This window comes from Tenrec ecaudatus, chromosome 2 (genome assembly GCF_050624435.1).
Source record: "Tenrec ecaudatus isolate mTenEca1 chromosome 2, mTenEca1.hap1, whole genome shotgun sequence".
Lineage (NCBI taxonomy): Eukaryota > Metazoa > Chordata > Mammalia > Afrosoricida > Tenrecidae > Tenrec > Tenrec ecaudatus.
This window is the reverse complement of record NC_134531.1, coordinates 51,029,846-51,049,842: the sequence shown is the minus strand read 5'-3', so window position 1 is coordinate 51,049,842 and position 19,997 is coordinate 51,029,846. Positions and strand designations below refer to the sequence as shown.

Here is a 19,997-nt window from a genome sequence, read left to right as displayed (position 1 = left end):
ACAGACCAGATAACCCAGGAACCTAGTTGTCATTGAGTCCATTCCAATCCACGATGACCCAGGCGTGTCACCAAGTGGGTCAGGGCAGAGGTTTTCATTGGCTACCCACCCGCCCCCCCCACAGACTAGATTGCCAGGCCTTTCTTCTGAGGTGTGTTTGAGTGAACTTGAACTGCCGTTCTCTACCACTCAATAAAATGTCACTCCTGGTTTCTCCCCAACTGAGATCTATTTATTTTCTCTATTTAAAACTTTTTCCTCTGGCAAATTAGATATAACAGCTTTGTTCTTTCAGTCATTACTATGTGTACAATTTGGTGACATTAATTACACCCATCAAGTTCTGTAATTTTCACCATTGTTTTCAAGTTTTTCAATCACCTTTAACAGGCTCAAGAGAGAAAGATGAGGCTTTCTATTCCTGTACACAGTGACAGTCTCAGAAACTCAGAGGCAGTTCTACTCTGCCTATGAGTGACATCAATTCGATGGCAGTGAGTTTTGTTGTTGCTGTTGTTGTTCAACGGGCAATTAATATTTTTGTAAGAATATACTTTTTTAAATATAAAAATACTCAAAAAATTAATGGGTGTAGTTGAAGTAGAACGTAAGTAGATTTGATCGAGAAAGGAAGGATGAATTATAATAAAAGACAATTTTCTTTTTTAAAGAAAATGACAATTTTTCTTTCAAAATAAAAGAAACAGTATTATCAATGTAACAGAATGGCATGCATATTATGTTGCTTTTGAAAAAGAACATGTATATATATACATGCTGGTGAGCTGCTTCAGTTAAGATCGCAGCCAAGATAACCCTATGAAGCAGCTCTACTCTGCACCCCATGCGGTGGCAATGACTGGAATCAATTTGACAGCAGCCAGCAAAAACAACAAAGTTCCTGAATGACCCACTGAACAGAGCTAATTGTTTTTCCATGTCCACAGTGCCACCTTCAGGAAAGGTATTTCTTTTGATTGTGTGCCAATGGATTAGAGGAAGGGCGAGATCAAGTACAAGGAGCCTGGGTGGCATAGTGGATTATGTATGTGCTGGGTGGCTAACTGAAAGGCCAGCTGACGAGGCTTTCTATTCCCATTCAGACTTTCAGTCTTAGAAGCCCACAGGCATGGGTCTACCCCATTCGTGGTGAGTTCTACCAGCAGTGAGTTTGGTTCGGAGGGAAGGTAATAAGAACATTATTTTATTTGTATTGAGTGTCATGAGCCTATCTACTCTGACTTTCTCAGCTTGATTGTGTTCAATGCCAAAGACAATTTGTGAGACTTTAGAATTTGAAATTGGACGCTCAAAGATTAGCTATGGTTTCTAATAGATTTTTTTGTATTTTGAAGCACCATATTTAGATAACCACATATAGATGACACTATGCAATATTAATGTGTCTCCAAGAGATTTAATTGGGTGTTTCAAAGATTAGTTAGAATGTTTCAACAAGTTGATGAGCTCATTTGTCTATGCCAAGAAATTTGGGAGATTTGACCAGCTGACTAGAAGAGATCCATATTTGTATCCATTTCTGGTGACCCAACAGAATGCACAAATTATAGAACAGTAGTATTGAGATCACATGCAAGCAAAATGTTGCTGAAGATCATTCAACAATGATTACAGCAGTACTTTGACAGGGAGCTGCTAGAAAGCCAGGCCAAATTCAGAAGAGGGCACCGAACAAGGGATATCATTGCTGATGTCAGCTGGATCTTGCTGACAGTTGAGAATACCAGAGAGGTTTACTTGTGTTTTATTGACTATGCCAAGGTATTTGACTGTGTTAATCATAACAAACTATGAATAGCCTTAAGAAGAAGGGAATTCCAGAACACTTCATTGTGCTCATTCAGAATTTGTACATGGATCGAGGCAGTTGTGCAAACCGAACAATGGCATACTGCATGGTTTAAAATCAGGAAAGGTGTCTGTCAGGTTGTATCCTCTTACGACACTTATTCAATCTTTATGTTGAGTAAGTTATCAGAGAAGCTGGATTACCTGAAGAAGAGCGTGACATCAACATTACCTGAAGAAGGCGTATTAACAGCTGCAATATGCAGATGACACAATCTTGCTTGCTGAAAGTGAGAACTCGAAACACTTGCTAGTGAAGAACACAGATTGGAGCCTTTAGTATGTATTACAACTCTATTTAAGGAAGACCCAAATCCTCACAAATGGACCAAAAGGAAACATCAAGATAAGTGGAGAGAAGTTTAAGTCAAGGATTTTGTCTTGCCAGGATCCACAATCAGTGCTCCGGGAAGCAGCATGAGTTCACACAATGCATTGCATTGGGTAAATCTGCTGCATAAGGCCTCTTTCAAGTGTTGAAAAGCAAGGATGTTACATGAAGGACTAAGTGCACTTGACTCAAGTCTTGGTATTTTCAATAGCCTCATATGCATGTGAAATTCGGACACTGGATAAGTTAGACCAAAGAAGAATTGATGTCTTTGAATTACAGTGTAGTTCAAAATCACCAGTCACTCCAAGGGAGAAGAATGGAGCTTTTTCCTCATGTAAAGAGCTACATCTAGGAAGCACACAAGGGCAGTTCTACTTTGACCTATATGGTCAATGCAAGTCAGAATCAGCTTGAAGGCATTGAGTTGTTGACGTACTACCATCGAGTCTGTTTGGACCCAGAGACCCTATGTAGTGTTTCTGAGACTGCAAACCTTTAGGGGACAGTCTCATCTTTCTCCCAAGAAGCAGTAGGTGGGTTTGAACTACTGCCCTTGTAGTTAGCAGCCTTATAAGTCAATAACTTTCCCAAACCAAACTACTGCCATTGAGTAGTAGTTTGATTCCAAATCACTGATTCCAGCTCATTGCTAGCTACCCTAATGGGACATTATTATTAGGTTCAGACGTATAGGGGCCCCACACACAACAGAAGGAAACACTGCCCGCTCCTGTGCCGTCTTCACAATTGTTCGTATGTTTGAGCCCATTGTTGCAGCCACTCTGTCAATCATCTTCTTTAGCCCCTTCCTGCTGCATCCATATTTTACCAAGCATGATTGGTTTCTCCTGATATCTCCAAAGTACTGGAGACCAAGTCTCCTTGCTTCTGGGGAGCACCGTGACTGCATTTCTTGCAAGACAGAGCTGATTGTTCTTTTGGCAGTCCACGGTACTTTCAATCATCATTGTCAGCACTCTAATTCTTAAGATTTCAACCACACCAAAATAGTAGTTTGGGCATCGATGAGGGACTCAAACCACGTTCCTTTACAAAGTTCTTTGAGTTTGGGGATCACAAAGAAGTATGTAGGAGGAAGGTCAGGGCTGCAGGGTGAACTGGGATAAGGTTTCCCCACAGTCATCGTAGGAGAGCCCTAGCTACTTTGAATAATGATCAGGTGCATAGTCAGGATGAAAAAGCAAATTGTTTGGTGCCACTTTGCTGGCCTTTTTTTCACCGCTGTCATTTCCGAGTTTCATAAAGTTTTTTTTTTCTTAAGCTTCCATTATTATGCAGTGTTCATGACAATTTAGCAAGAATACCCCATTTACTATCCAGGATCAGAGTGGCCAGAACCTTCTGAGCTAAACCTCCTCTGCCTCACATTTTAACAAAACAATTTGATATGCAGTTCATGGATCATACAATTCATTGGTTTGAATAGGTTAGAAAGTTATATGCGATCTTTACTGCAATCGATTATGTTTGCACTTTGTCAACTAAGATGAATGTACAATCTTCCAGACACTGGCCCAACATAGGTAGTACCTGGGCCAAGTCTCCCCAAGGAGAAAGAAGCCGATTGTAAGGGAAGGAGTGTTTGGAGGTGACCCTCAGAGTTCCCCACTTTGAGGTAGGAGGACTTTACCCTGTCTGGAGTGTGGGGGTAGAAATCAACGGGGAAATAAATAAATAAAAGAAATGAAAGGATAGGCCTCATTACCTTAGAAACCAAGCAGTTATAGAAAAAGTACATTACGTACTTAAAATGGAATGATAAACCATGTAACTAGAGGCAGGCGAAGTCCTACTCTTTTGGCCACTCTTCTGACGAGGCTAGAAGCTCTGCAGGTTTCTAGAGCCCTGCTGATAGACTGAATTATAAGAGATTCAGCCCTTTATCCGTACACCCTATCCTGAGCTAAGCACTCCCACCCTGGGAGAAGAAGCGCTCACTTTACAGGTTCAGGACTCCCCGGGGATTTCCCTTCCCTTTCTTTGACGGCTGACTCCATCACTGCACCCTTCACCCCAAGGTGGATATCCCCAACTCTGGCTTCCCGGCCTCTCCTCCCGCTCACTCCTGAGCCTTGGGGTTGCGTCGGGCTCTCCCCTCTCGGCCCGGCTCAGCGCTCGGCACGAGGCTTTCCCTCGGGTTCCCGCGCGCTCGCGTTCGGCCAAGTCCGCAGCTGGCAGGAGTCAGTGGCCCCTGGCGGTTGAAACCAACACCAACCGTTCTTTTTGTCCAGTAGACGCGCGCCCGGGCGGGCGGGGTCGGCAGCGCGGGATGGGTCGCGCGCGCGCGGGGGGTTAGGGCTGGAAGCTGTTGGATTTGTATTTTGGGAAAGCCATGGTTACATTAAAGCAGGGAAAGCGAGTTGCAAACCGCTCAGTATGCGAAGACCTCCCGCGGGAGGCCAGAGTGCCAGGGGGATGTGTACAGCCGCGTGTGCACACGCCGGTACCGGGTACACGGAGCCTGGGGGCAGGGCTGGCGCTGCGCGGCAGGAGGGGGCGACGCGGGGGCAGGTCTTTGCTCTGCACCTTCTCCAGAGCCTGCGCGCGCACTCCCTGTGCCGCACTCTCCGGAGCCTTTCCGAGGCTGTACCTCCTCCTCATCGCGCAGTTGGGTTACTCTGAAAGGTATCCTGCACCTGGGTGCCTGGTTCTGAGGAAAGAGGCCTAAGTTCGTGCTCAGAAAGACCCTGGAGTCCCCGACCAGGCCCACTTCCTACTGCGGCCCGGAGGCTGGTGGGTTTGAACCACCAGCCCCACTGGCGGACCAACCGTCCAACACTTGCCCGACAGCGCCCCCAGCACCTCGTCTGTGGCTGAGATGTTCAACGCGTTGTGCAGAAAGGCAAAGTCATTTTACTTTGAGAAACAAAAGACCGCGTTTGGGAGTCTTGGTAGGAATTGGCTTAGACTCATCCCTGTGATGATCTGAGAATCCAGAAAAGTCCACAAGCCGCCTTCTCCTTTCTTCCCTCCTCCACCCCGGCTCCTCTGACCTTCTCCTTATTATAGCTACCTGCAAAACCATTTGAGGGTAATACTTTACAGGCACGTGAACATTTGAATGAGACATTATTCCTAAACCAGAATTGATTTTTTAAAAGTTAACAGAATATTTACAGGGTGTCTCAATTCCTCTGAACACATCGCGCCGTGTTTACAGTATGACTGTATTCCTTTATTTTAACCTTTCCAAAATTTTTATTTGGAAAGTATTCCAACTTTCCAACAGTGACAAAAAATCGTCCGATGAATTACATTATGTTATATGTAAAAAAATAAATAAAACTTTAAATTCATTCTGGCCCACAGAATAAAACAGTTATCAGTCTATACTGAATGAATCAAAAGGAAAAAAATATCCATCATATCCTGCACCCAGCTTCTCCAGATGTTATCTTTGTTACACTACAGTGATCAAACCCAGTGGGTGTCACTGTTTTTAAATTTCTACAATTTTCCAGCTCATACACCTTGTTTCTGATCCAGAATTCAAACCAGAATCTCACATGGCATTTATTTGGAACCTGTATTTTGTTTCTTCGAATCTGTAGCAGTGTTTCAGCGTTCCCCTGCCTGCCAAGCCTGCATTTAAATTTTTAAAAAAAGATCTGCAGCAGCCTCAGAAACCTACGAATAGTTTTTTTTCTTTCTCTTTTCTACTTAAGTGGTAAAATAACAAATGATTAAATGTAAGATACCATTTAAAATAGAATAAAAATGTAAAGCCTTGAAGGTTACTTCTGATGTATTGCTAATTTGTTAGATGTTTACAAATCTGACCACTTAAGTCAGTCTGGCTCTCATCCAATGGTGGTTCATCTGGTTTAGCTTCCATGTTTGCTGAAGAGATTTACTGCCAGTTGGAAGGAGCTCTCCCCTACAGGCACTACCAAAGAAATAAAAATAGGTTTCTTGTGGTTGAAACTCAAGACCAGTGTTTTTCAACGTTCCTAATGCTGAGACCCTTTCATGCAGTTCCTCATGTTGTGGTGACCCCCATAAAATTATTTTTGTTGCTACTTCATAACTGTAATTTAGCTACTGTTATGAATCTTAATGTGAATATCTGATAGGCAGGATGTGTTTTCATTGTTACATATTGAACATAACTAAGCATAGTGATTAAATACAAAACAATATGTAATTATATATTGTGAAATATTTATTTCTAATTACAAATAAATGAAATGTCTTTAAGCATGGTGTATGTAGCATGGGTAACAGTCTTCGCCAGATACTCTGGATGTGGGCGTATCTGCGGACCCACCTGGAAAGTGATAGAGGAATGGGGTCTCGGTTCCTAAGACTATCAGAGATGTGTTTTCCTATGGAAGGGTCATTCAACCCCCAAGGGGTCGTGACCCACAGGTTGAGAACCGCTGTATTAGACTATCAGCTATTTGGTTCAATCTCATGTGAACATTAAGCTAGTCTGTGGAGCAGATTTTCTCTAACGTTATCATTTTATAAGGAAAAGTGGCCTGAGATTGGACCTCATTCTTAATGCCATTCTGATTGTTTCCAGGAAGAAGAAGTGAGCGTTGGTTTTTTGGGGGGCTCTGTGATCTCCCTGAGCACTGTCCACGACCTCTTTTCCCAGAGTAAGGCACAAATGTGCATCATGTAACCCAGCATCAAATTGCGTATGGAGAAAGAGCAGGGGGTGAGGGAGGAGGGACAGGAGGGCTGCCCCCGTGGTCGGCATTCATAGACCGTTTAGCTTGGGCCATATGGGCATCTCGCCTCCTTGGCATTTCAGGTGGGCCGCTACGGTTGCGCAGCCCATCTGGCTCCTAGTCCTTTCCCTCCAAACCCCTTCCTCTAATCCCCACATTATCCTCTCCCCTTTAACACCTAGTCTGAGCCGCTCTCCGGCTGGCTCGCTCCTCCTGTCGCGCTCTTGGCGCCAGTGACAGGCCCCTGCTTAGGCAGAGAGCTCAGAAGCTTGAGTGCGAGACCCTGCCCGCTTCCAAACGGACAAAGCAGGGCAGACACTCGCGATGCGCTCCCTTTTCATCCGCACGAAAGCGTGCCACCTTTCCCCCGTCTGCCTGCCCACGAAGAGCAGCTGAACACGCCAGGAAACCCGTGCAGAACCAACACAGACTGCACGTCCATCCCGCGAAGAGCAGGCCAGAGGGCGCCGGCACCCTTCCAGGCCCCCGCGGCAGGGTGGAGATGGAGAAGGGAAGTGGGGTGGCCCAGGAAAGGGGACACTTCTGCTTCTGAAAACGGGAAAGATGTGAATTCCCAGAACCCGCTGCTTCGCGCGCCAACTCCCCGGCCTCCGGCCGTTCCCGCAGCGCTCCCGCCCTGCGAGCCCCAGGCCCGCCCGCGCCCTCGCCCGCGGGAAAGCTTGGCGCTCCAGCGCGCGCCGCGCCACAAAGCCGCTGCGGCCTCCTGGCCGGCCCGCGCGGGCCCCGCGCGCCGGGGAAACCCCTCCCGGCCTCTGACGTCACCGCGGCGCGGGCCAATCAGAAGCCGGGCGGGGAATTCCCGCTTCCGCGGCCGCCGAGTGGGCTTTTTAAACCGGGCTCTGGGGACTGCTCTCCAAGAGGACCTGGGAGGTCGGTGGCAGAGCGGCAGGGTCCTAGGGGACGGGACGCAGGGGTCTGACGGTGATGTGCCCAGACTGGCCTAGAGCGGGGAGGGGCACGCCGGAGGCCGCGGAGCAGAGACCAGATGGAGCCCCGATGGAGTGGCGCCAGGCGGAAGGTTGGCACCGAGGGGGCGATGCCGTGGGTGAAGACCGCAGGGCCCGCGGGCAGCACCTGTAGACTACCGGGACCCCTGGGCCCCAGGGTCATTTCAAATCGTGCCAACTCAGTGATAGTCTAGAGGCGCCTGGTTGCCGTAAAAAAGAGAGTGCGGTTTCGCCTAGCCCAGGACCTAGAAACAGCCCACACCTAATGTGATGATTTTCGTAAACAGTTTCCCGCTGAATATATGATCTTTGTTTTCAAAGGAGGATGCCTTGAGGGTGCTCGCCCAAGACCTGACTCGGAAAAGCCCAGGGTCCTCCAAGGTGAGTGGGCAGCGCTCGCTCTGGGTCTGACTTGTTGGTATATTGAGCAAGCGACGATCTTGTAGGGAGTATAGAAACTCACCGCCATCGATCTTGTAGGAAGCATAGAAACTCACTGCCATGGCGGGGTACTAGCTGGAGGCGACCCTATAGCACAGGGTGACACTGCCACGGTGGGTTTCCAAGACGGTCACTCTTCACCTTCACGGCAGTGCGGTGGTGGTTGCTGTTGTTAGGTAAACTGCTTGGTCCTGCGCGCTCCTCACAATTGTTGTTATGTTTGAGCCCCCGGTCGCAGCCGTTGTGCCGATCCATCTGGTTGCGGGCCTTCTTCTTTTCCGCCACCCTGCTACCAAGTGCGACTTCTTTCTCCAGGGACTAGTCTCCTAGCAACATGTCCAAAGCATGGTCTCCCTCCCAGGGAGCGGACGATGGTTTCCAACAGCTGACCTTGCGGTTAGCAGCGCAACGCGTAACCACCAGGGCTCCTACTGCCCTGAAAATGGGAGAATGTAAAAAGCTTACTCTGCCACGATGTTGTTATTGTTGTTAGGTGCTCCTCTTAGGTAAGACAGAAGGAAACACTGGTCGGTCCTAAGGAATTGTGGCCTCCTCCAAATACTGAAAAGCATCGCACAAGAACTCTGTTGTCATTGACCGAGGAGGCGACTCGGACCAGCGGCGACCGACCTCACGTGTGCGCAGCTTAGAAGTGGATCGCCAGGCCAGGTGGGTTCGTAGGCCAAGTTTTGGGCTACTTGCCAAATGCTTAATCGTTTGCGCCACCTGGCGTCCCAATCATCTACTTCTGAAAATTCCGCGATACACTGACGTTCCCGAGGAAGAACGGGCAATCATTGGCATCGGAAAGGAAAGGTACTTTCTAGATCTTGACTCCGCGGCGTCGACGCGAGAGCGTGCCGGGGAGGCAGTGCGTCGCTAGCTGGCTGTTGTCCGTGCATTTTCACAGTCGCTAACTGCACGCCCCTCGCACGAGCTCTGAGCACCAAGGATGCCGGTTCAGACCCACCAGCCGCGCCTCGCGAGAAAGACGCGTTGTGGGCTTCCATAAAGACTTGCCGTTTCAGAAGCCCTATTATAGTCATAGCAAGGCTAGGCTGCAACCTCACGCGGCACTTCCGCTCTGTCCCGAGGAGGTCCAGTCTGCGGGTTTGGTTTTACTAGTATTATTAGTAATATTATTCTGCTGCAGGCACAACATCCTCGAAGAAATGGAAATGGTGCCACCCTGTGGGCAGTACGTAGAAGTGACACCATCCAGGGTTACGGCGAATTTTTTTTTTTTTTTAAGATACCCAAATTCACTACCATCGGGTCATAGCGAATTTACAAGACAGAATAAAACTGCCCCCTTGGGTTTCCGAGGCTGTGAATCTTTACTGCTACGATCCTTTAAATTGACTTAAAAATTGATTCTAAGTAGTAATTTTCCTCCTTGAGAGATCAAAGTTAAACAAATTTTAGGGATTCTTAATTTTTTTCATAATCATTCTTCATACGCTTTAAGTCTTTCACCATCACCATTCACACTACTCCTTTCCAGGCTAACTAGAGCACACTCCTTCAACCTTTAATCCACACACTCTAATTCAAACACATCACGAGTTTGCTAACCGCTTCCAGGCCTTCTATGATGTTCACTTACTCGAACGCGATTGCTTAAGGTGAATGCAAAACTGCACTCTTAGAACACCGATTAGGGGTGGTTTAGCTGATTTCAACTTATAGCAGCCCCGTGTGACAGAGCAGAGCTGCCCTCCCCCCCCTTGACCCCAACCCCCTCCACATCTAGGCTGTGTGTAGAGCATGATGGCTTTCTTCCAGGGAGCTGCTCAGTGGATTTGAACTGCCAACCTTCTGGTTAGCAGCCTGGTACTTACCTGTTGTGCTAACTGCCACCAGGGCTCCTACACGAACACTTAAATTCTTGCGATTTCCTAGACTATTTCATATTGATTTCTTCCCAGCACATTATTTCCATTTAATCTCTTGCGCAGTGTGTGTATTACTATGCCTCCTTGATATTTTGCTATAAAAGACAACTGATCTTTTGGTTAGTAAGTAGAAGTAATTTCAAGAGCTCTTGTTTATTAGAGTAACTTACGTCATTTGTACTGATAGAGCATTTCTATTACCCAGTCTTTGACTTTGGAAAAGCTTATAAGGGTAAGTATTCTGAAAACTGGAAAGATTTTGATTAGATTAAAGCAACTACTAGTGTTAGTTCGTAATCATTTTTGGAAGAATAATTTTTGTTGAGACCTTTTCTTGAATGTGACTCTCAAGATGCGAAGTCGTGCCAGCAAGTCTCATTTTTGCTATGCCTCAGTGACTTCCTCCGCTGTGGAAAGGAGCAGTGGCCAGAATCAGGTAGGCAGTGTATTGTTAGCTGGCTGCGTTGGGTCAATTCAGCAGCCACGACTACCCTGCCACTTGCTTCTGGATAAGCTCATCTTGCTAATGTAAAGCACTGGTTACCTGGATGTGATGAGTTGGCAGTGTATTGTTAGCTGGTTGAATATGTGAGCGACACCAGCTAACGTGCAGCTGCTAACTTATTGCAGACCCTACAAACATCCAAGCATAATTAAACGTGCAATCAATATACTTAGATGCTTTTTGCTGACAACCAGGACATTCTTTACTGTAATGGTTACTGTTATTCTAGTTACTCAATTATAATGCTATTCCAGTTGCTCAATTGTAATGCACTCACTGTAGGCCACAGGAGAGCTGCCCCTGTGAGTTTTCCAGACTCCTTACAGGCAAGAGCCTCATCCTTTTCTTGCGGAGTGGCTGATTTCAAACTGCTCATCTTGCGGTTTAACAACCAAGCCGCCAGCTCTCCTTTTATAATGCTATGTAGACAGCCATAGAGCAAAGGAACTACTCCAATTAATTATTTAAAACTTTCTAAATAAGAGTATTGGAGTTCGGGGTAGAGATATTTGTGAAATGATGTATTTTATTTTTTTAATTTAAAATGTAGAAAATGACAATTTTCAACAGAAAACCTGAAATGTTTCCTGAAGTTTTCTACTAAGTATTCTTTCTGGGCGATCAGTTTCTTAGTTTGCCAGCAGAATCGGTCTCTATCGCCTGGCGCGTTCCAGCTGATGAACACACAGTGGAGGCAACTTTCTATGGGTCTGTCAACAGAAACATTTCACCTGAAATGTCCAGAAAACGGGAGATGTTTTCTCCCATGGAAATGGGATTGGATTGTGGGGAAGATTTGCCTGAATCGTCATTTTCTGTCAGATCACAGGCTCGGGAAATGTTTGGAGTAGAGCTTATCTACCTTGTTTAGAAGGAAGAACTGGCTGTACCATAAAGTTGTAAATGTTCCCTCCTCCGCCTGGAGGCCATGCTGACTGGCAGATGCGGGCTGGGTTCCAGGTGTGGAGCGTCCTCTTGTGGCCATCTGTAGGAAGGTCGTTTTACTCCAAGTGAGGCGTGAGAAATGTATCCTACTATCCATTATACTAGATGAGAGGCTACTGGTGAGATGATTTCTATTCCTCATTTCTAGGACATGGGTGAGACAGAGGCCTAGAAGTTGACCCCTAGTCGTCTTTCTGCTTTAAAGTTTCATCCCTTTTTGGGCTGTTTTTGCCCTTGAAAATGCATTCTCTATTCAGTATCATTTTAAGTGCCCCTTCTATGTCAATGCTGTTTTCAACTTCTTTTCTTACATTTATTTTATCTATATAAAAGGCAATTCCAATATGTTTCCTTCTATGGACTATAATCTGTTGATAATTAGACATAAAATATACTAAATATAAAAGCTTGGCCTTTGTGTTAATTTTTTTCTAAATTCAAGAAGTCAACAGTTATACTCAACTCAAAGAATAATATTTAGTTTAATAAAGGAATCCTGATGGCTAATGGGTTATGAGTAGGACTGCTAACCACAATGTCAGCAGTTTGAAACCACCAGCCGCTCCCTGGGAGACAGGCAAGGCTTTCTATCCCGGTAAGAGTTACAATCTTGGAAACCCACAGGGGCAGTTCCAGCCTGTGTCCAGTGTCCCTATGAGTTGGCATGCAGTGGGTTGGCTTGAACCCGTTCCATATTAAGGGATGAGAAAGGAAGGCGGAGAGAACAGAGTGGAATCAGATTAAAGACACCAATGGGTCAAGGTAAGGAAGAAAACAAAAGTAAAGCTCGGAGTCTGGTTTCTCATAGGGGGGGGAGGGAAAGAAAGGGGGGCGTGACAGGGAGGAAGGAGACTTAGTTGGATGTGAAGGGTTTGTCCTGTGTTTTCTGGCAGGCAGCCAAGGTCTATTCATTTCTGCTGAACAGGCACCTGCTTTCCCGCTGAAAGACTTCTCCCCAATTGCTGACTATCTTTTATGCCCGTCCAAAGGCATCCTCACTCTGCCAGGTTAAGCCGGGGAAGGAGAAGGAAGACTGGGCAGAGCTATGTGTTAGGTTTCTGGGTGCAGCCTTTACTAGAACTTTGTTATCCCATGGAGAAGATGAACTCAAACTGAGGACCATATTTGGACAGAATGTCCCTGTATTAAACTAAAACTCAGTCATCCAGTTGATTCTGACTTGCCCTTCAGGACAGAGTAGAACTGCTTCCATGAGTTTCCGAGATTGTAACTCTGTGGGAGTAGAACGCCTCCTCATTCTCTTACCGAGTGGCAGTGGTTTCGAACTGCCAACCTTCTGGCTTAACCACCCAACGTGTAACCACCACGGCAGGAGGGCTCCTCTGTCCCCATGTTATTCCACTTTCAAAAGCCCACCACTGCTGAACGTGACATTTATTAGACCACACGGCACTTCTCACATCATGAGCAGCAAATATTCAAAAATATTGAAGCCGTTAATATTTTAAAAGAAATGTTTACCAAAAAATATGACTTTTATCCAACTTTGTGGATTTTATCGACATGTCTATTTTCCTCATCTAGGTATTTTCTTATTTGACATCTGCAAAGAATTTAGTTAGGTCACATGCGTGGACAGTTTCCATAACCTTTCATCAAATTTGAACTTAGTAAAAATAAAGGGTATATATTTTGCTCTATATTTTTCTCTTTGGAGAACTATGTGACACCCCGATCAATCTGGATTTTAAAAGAAGTTTGGTGTGCTGAGCCAGCTCTTACTGGTTTCTGAGAACTGTTAACTTTTCAAGCATTTTGCAGGTCAGTTGTTAACCATTGGTAGCTTGAAATTGGTGATGTGGGAACCTTTACCCCAAGGAAATCGGCAAACACAGCCTGGATTTTCCTTCCTGGGTTGGTGTTGAACATGTACTGGTTATACACTACACAAGGAGTGTCAACCTCAATTAAAACATGGGCCATTTGGTGCAACACACAAGATTCACGTGGGCCACATCACATTTACAAATTTTGTTAAATTTATATTTCGAAGTGAGGATTCAGGAATATGGATAGGATAATTAAAAACCGTATAATTGCTTTTATTTAAACACGTATTCAATGTATTTATAAACCTAAAATTATTCTTTTTTTCCTGAAACTTGTCGGCGCTTTCCTCCTATTAGTTTTCCAATGTCTGGATTCAAAGACTGAGAATAGACAATCTTCATTAAGGCAGCTACATGTCTCACTTAATCTTGATCTGTATGCCATTTTATATAATTTCATGGATGAAAATAGTTGCTCACACAGTGGCTTCTCTCTAAAAATGTTAGCCAGCGCTGCCGCTAGGTATGATTCATAACAGCATAACCCAGAGTGCTCTTTTTAACCTTTCGCTATTGGGATCTGTTTGCATGACGTGGCACAGAGAGTGGCAGATGCATCGCCTCCAGACGTCGCCGGACAGAGACAGTGCATTTACTCATGTCCACACGCCCCCAGGAAAGGCACTGGGCCACGTGTCTACTTGTCTTCAGTAGTTAAAGGGTTAGTGAGGGAATTGTGTGCAGCGGTATTGCCTCAATCTCTCCTAAGCGCTATTTTCTTCTTAACAATTTTTTCTATTTTCATTTTATTTCAGAGTATCGTGGGCCACAAAAATTACCTGGGGGCCACATGCAGCCCTCGGGACACCAGTTTGACACGCCTGCACTATATGATATATATGCCATCATGATGAAGCATTCTCCAACATGAAATATCACTTTCAAGAGAGATTTCAGGCAAACTCATCTTTATTCTGATCTAACCATCTATTACATATGCTTTGAGAAGACCAGATGTCATCATCTACCAAGGCAGAACAGAACCCACTTCAGGCCAATGAATTACTTGCCACAATTAAAATGGACTTGGTTTTGGGGTCTTAAAGGCTTGAAGGTAAACAAGTGCCATCTAGCCCAGAAGCAACACAGCCCACGTGGAAGGAGCACACCAGCCTGTGTGACCACAAGGTGTTGAAGGGATCAGGTATCAAGCACCAAAGAACAAAAAATCAAATCACTGTGAATGAGGGGGAGTGTGGGATGCAGGGACTGGATGTCCCTTTGAAGAGGGGTCTCGGGAGGAAATGTGCCAGTCAGGGTGCAGTGTAGCATGAAACACAACTCTCCTCTAGTTCTTAAATGTTTCTTCCCCGCTGACCACCCCCCATCATGATCCCAATTCTACCTTACACACCTGGCTAGACCAGAGGATGTACACTGGTACAGAAAGGAATCAGAAACACAGGGAATCCAGGGCAGATGGGAATCCAGGACCAGTGGGAGTGGGGATACCAGGAGGGTGGAGGGAAGGTGGGGTAGAAAGGGGGAAGGAATTACAAGGATCTACATATAACTTCCTCCCTAGGGGATGGACAACAGAAAGGAAGGTGAAGGGAGACGTTGGGCAATGTAAGATATGATAAAATAATAATTTATAAATTATCAAGGGATCATGAGGGAGAGAGTGTGAGGGAAGGAGGGGGAAAATGATCTGATACCAAGGAGTCAAGTAGAAAGAAAATGTTTTGAGAATGATGATGGCAACGACTGTACAAATGTGCTTTACACAATTGATATATGTATGGATTGTGGTAAGAGTTGTACGAACCCCCAATAAAATGATTTAAATTAAAAAAATGCACTTGGTTTTTTTTTTTTTTCAATTCCTATGTCATGACATGACAACCACTGAATTGTCTTCTGTGTAACTGACTCGTGTTATTTTTGTTCCACTCCGCGGTTCAGGCAGCCTGTGGCAGTTTATGCTCTGGACTTCTTGATGTGTGATGGCAGTTATGCTCAAGGCAAGAGAAACGCCTTTCTTTCTCAGGGTGGGGCATTTCTCGGAGGCATTTATCCTGGGGTTGCAACACACCAACAAATCCATTCACGTCGTTTCTGCTCACAAGCTTAATTGTTACTGATCCTGAACGATCATGCACTTTCCCTTTCCTCAGGGCCATGCGTGCAGTGCACCTTCACCACCACCCCCAACATCATACTGTGGTGGCTTGCATGTTTCTGTGATGGTGGAAGTGATGTCACTGGTATTTCAAATACCAGCAAGGCCACCTGAGGTGAACAGGCTTCAGCAGAGCTTCCAGACTAAGCACAGAGCACGGAGAAGGACAGAGCTGTTCACTTCTGAGGAATTAACCCTGGAGATCCTCATGAATCCAAACAGGACACTCAAACACAGGACCAGCGGGTGAGCACATCAGGGTTGAAAGCACTCCAGAGAGATACAGAAGAAGACCCTGGACCAGACAGATCGACCGTGGCCGCAACAGTGCACTCCAACAGAAGTGTGAGGATGGCCTAGGCCTGGGTGGTGCTTGGTTCTGCTGTCAATAGGGTGGCCGTGACAGTCAACTCCCCAGTCCCTAACCACTGCAACTGCTCAGACGCACCAAGGGCCAGAGCGGAGAACGAAGCATTGACAGTGGTCGGTATTTCTGGTTGAATAAGGCAGCCAGGGCTGTGATAGATAAGTGAGGACACCCATTTATTGTGGCTTCCGTGAGGACTCATGACTTTAGGTAAGGGGGACTTCCATTCATCGGATTGTCGGGGTCAGCCCTGGGGCAGCTCCATTAGATCGGTCTGGCAGTGAGGCGTCTACCTAGCTTGGCAGTGATCCTTCTGCTCACACAGCTAATAGGCACATAAGAGCTCAAAAAGGGTGCCCCGGAAGTAGTATTGGCGGGGTTTGCGCTGGAGGACACAATTTTGCTTAGAGGCCAAGAATTCACCTTGCTAGGAGGTTCTGGGGGGAAAGTTGGAAAAGCTAGATAGGTTGATTAGGTGGTTTCTGTTTCTAAGCTAACAATCTAGTTTTCAGATTTCTTTCCTGATGTTTGACACGGTTTGGTGAGCATGTGTGTCACTGTGCAGCATTCAAGGAGCTTTCCAGGCTGGGTGGCGTAGCTGAAACCACCCGTCGCTCTGCGGGGGAGATAAGGCTTTCCACCCCCAGAAAGAGTTGCAGCACCAGTAAGCCCTCGGGCAGGGCTACTCAATCCTGTAGGGTTACCAGGAGTTAGGGTTGACGGTATGGTAGTGATCCCCCCCAGCCCCCGCCCAAGTCCTAAGGAGCCTTGGTGGTGGTGTCTGGTAAGCACTGGCTTGCTAACCACAAGGTTATTGGTTCAGACCCACAGCCTCTCCACAGCAGAACGTGGAGGCTATATCTGCTCCATAAAGATTCTCTGACCTGGAAACTACGTCCTCACTGTGAGTGGGAGACCATGCGATGGAAGTGCATTGTCGGGGGGGGGGCGGGTGGTGGTGGTGGTGGTGGTTCAGGCTCTGGTGGAAGAGTGGGTTAGGCTTCAGGTTGTTAGCCACGAGGTCAACAGTTTGAACTCACCAGGCACACCACAGGAGAAAGATGAGACTAAAGACTTCATAGTTTTGCAAACCCAAAGGGGCAGTTCTGCTCTGTCCTGTATATCATGGCGAGCAGAAATCAACTCAAGGGCAGTTTATATAGTTACACGTGAGGGAATTGAAGTTAAAGGCAGTTAAGTGGGAAAAAATCTAATAAAAAATTGTAGTTAAGTCACATGCCCAAAGTCATGTAGCTGGTTAGAAGCAGCACCAGGTTAACTTACACTATTGGGTGTTGTTAAGGTTCTTCCATGTTATCCAAACCTAAACCAACTGCTATCCAATCTGTACTGACTCAGAGACCCTACATAGGATTTCCAGGGCTGTAAATCTTGATGGGAGCAGACAGCCTCAACTTCCTCCCGAGGAGCAGCTGGTGGGTTTGAACCACCAACCTTGTGGTTAGCAGTCCGAAGCTTCCCTGATAGGGCCACCAGAGCTCCTTGCTCCACAGGTAGGACTATGTGGTTGCAGTCATCCTCCTTTTGAATTACAGTTTTGACTGGTCGGAGATGGCCCTTCGTGTGTCAGCCATCAGAAAGAAAGATGGAGACACAGCAGTCTTTCCAGATGTTTCAGCCATCTGAATTTATTAAAAACCAACCTATAATGAATGAGTGAATCAAGCTAAGCAATCTTTTACTCTTCCTACACTTGGGTTAAACCCATCCCCTTAAAACAACAAATGGAATCAATGCTGGCTCATAGCGACCTCCTGTGGGTTTCTGAGACTGTGACTGGTTACTGGAGTAGGAAGCCTAGTCTTTCTCCGAAGGAACTGTTGGTGGTTCCCAACTGCCGACTATGCATTGCAGCCCAACACAGAATCCCGCTGCTGCCAGGGTTCCTCACACTAGGGATTGTGCTCAGAAATAAACACTGTGAACCAACTGTTATTATTCTATGTATGGGCATTGAGTTGCTTCTGGTAAACAACAGGATAAACTTAAAACCCACTGCCATCAAGTCAATTCTGACTCATATCAGCCCCACAGGACAGAGTAGAACTGCCCCTGTGGGTATCAAGGACATCTGTACATTTGTTGCCATCATCATCCCCAAAACATTTGCTTCTGCTGGAGCCCTTGGTATCAGATCATTTCCCCCCTCCTTCTCCACTCTTCCCTCCCTCGTGAACCCTTGAAAACTTATAAATTATTATTATTTTGTCATATATTACCCACTCCCTTCACCCACTTTTTTGTTGTCCATCCCCCAGGGAGGAGGTTATATGTAGATTCTTTTCATTGGTTCTCCCTTTCCACCCCACCCTCTTGGTATCACTATTCTCAGCACTGGTCCTGGGGGATCATCTGTCCTGGATTCCCTGTGTTTCCAGTTTCTATCTGTACCAGTGTACATCCTCTGGTTAGCCATATTGGTAAGGCAGAATTGGGATGATGATAGTGGGGATCTGGGGGAGGAAGCATTTAAGAACTAGAGGAAAGTTGTACATTTCACTGTTGTTGCACTGCACCCTGACTGGCTTGTCTCCTCCCCGTAACCCTTCTGTAAGGGGATGTCCAGTTGCCTACAGATGGGTCTTGGGTCCCCAATCTGCACCCCCCCTCAATTCACAATGATTTAATTTTTTGTTTTTTGATGCCTGATACCTGATCCCTTCGACACCTCCTGATCACAGAGGCTGGTGTGCTTCTTCCATGTGGGTTTTGTTGCTTCTGAGCTAGATGGCCACTTGTTTACCTTCAGGCCTTTCCGGGCACCATCAGCTTTCTTTACATTTGCTTATGCACCCCTTTGTCTTCAGTAATCGTATTGGGATGGTGAGCATCATGGAATGGCAGTTTAAAAGAACAAAGTATTCTTGCATTGAGGGAGTACTTGAGTCAAGGCCCAATATTCATCTGCTACCTTAATACTAAACCTATAAATATATGCACATAGATCTATTTCCCCATCATATATAAATATATTTACATATGTACATGCCTTTATTTAGACCTCTATAATGCCCATTTGCCTCCTAGTTCTTTCCTCTATTTCCTTTTGCTTTCCTCTTGTCCCACTATCATGCTCAGTCTACATTTGGGTTTCAGTAATTCCTCTCAGTTACATTACCTTTGATCATGCCCTCCTCACCACCAATTTGGATCACTTGCTGTTCCCTTGTCCCTGGATTTGTTAACACCACTTCCTTTCCCCCGACCTCTCCATCTCCCATGTCCTCCCGGAACTGTTGGTCCCGTTGTTTTCTCCTCCAGATTGTTCATCCAGCCTATCTTATTTAGGCAGACCTGTGGAGATAATAACATGCACAAAAACAAGACAGAGAAAAACAAAACAATAACAAAAAGCCAATGACAAAAAAGCCAAAATAACAAAAAAGAAAAGCCTGTAGTTAGTTCAAGGACTGTTTGCTAGCCTTTAAGAGTGTTTTCCGCTTGAGTCTGATGGGGTGCCAAGCCCTTGCCCCAAAGTCTATTTTTGTATTCCCTCAAGACTTCCTTGCTCTCTTCCCCTTGCTGTTCTGTTGCACACCCTTAATGTTTTGTCTCAGTGTGGTGGGATCAGATTGGGAGCAATTCCCACACTGTGTCTCCAGTATTTTCTCCTCTAGGGCTATAGGTCAGTGAATGATGTCATGTCTCATAGTGGGGCCGGCCAAATGGTCTTATCTGTGGGTTGGCTGCTCTGAGCCGAATATCGTCCTCAGGGCTGGGTGGGCCAGGATGTGCTCCACTCTCTTCTTCCCCCTTCATTTGCTCCCGAGACTATAAATCTTTATGGGGGGAAAAATCATTGTGGGCAAAGGAACCCTCTTATTTATTACAAATAATAGTGAGGAGAATAATTAAATTGATGAGAGCATTTTCAAATTCAAGGGGTCTTCAAAGTGTGTATGGAAAAATTGAATGAAAAGATACTGGGATTTTTCCACGAACTTTTTGAAGCTCCCTTTTGCTAAGTACCATTTAAAAATAAT

At 45.9% G+C, this 19,997-nt stretch overlaps 1 long non-coding RNA gene across 1 annotated transcript; it reads right to left on the bottom strand.

Annotated features, from left to right (window-relative positions):
* Nucleotides 1–11,269: 11,269 nt before the first annotated feature.
* On the bottom strand, nt 11,270–19,897 carry LOC142440779 (uncharacterized). Its single transcript, XR_012782888.1, has 3 exons — nt 19,133–19,897; nt 11,572–11,694; nt 11,270–11,440 (listed from the first exon to the last, which is right to left on the bottom strand). It is a non-coding gene; the product is annotated as an uncharacterized LOC142440779 (long non-coding RNA).
* Nucleotides 19,898–19,997: the final 100 nt, after the last annotated feature.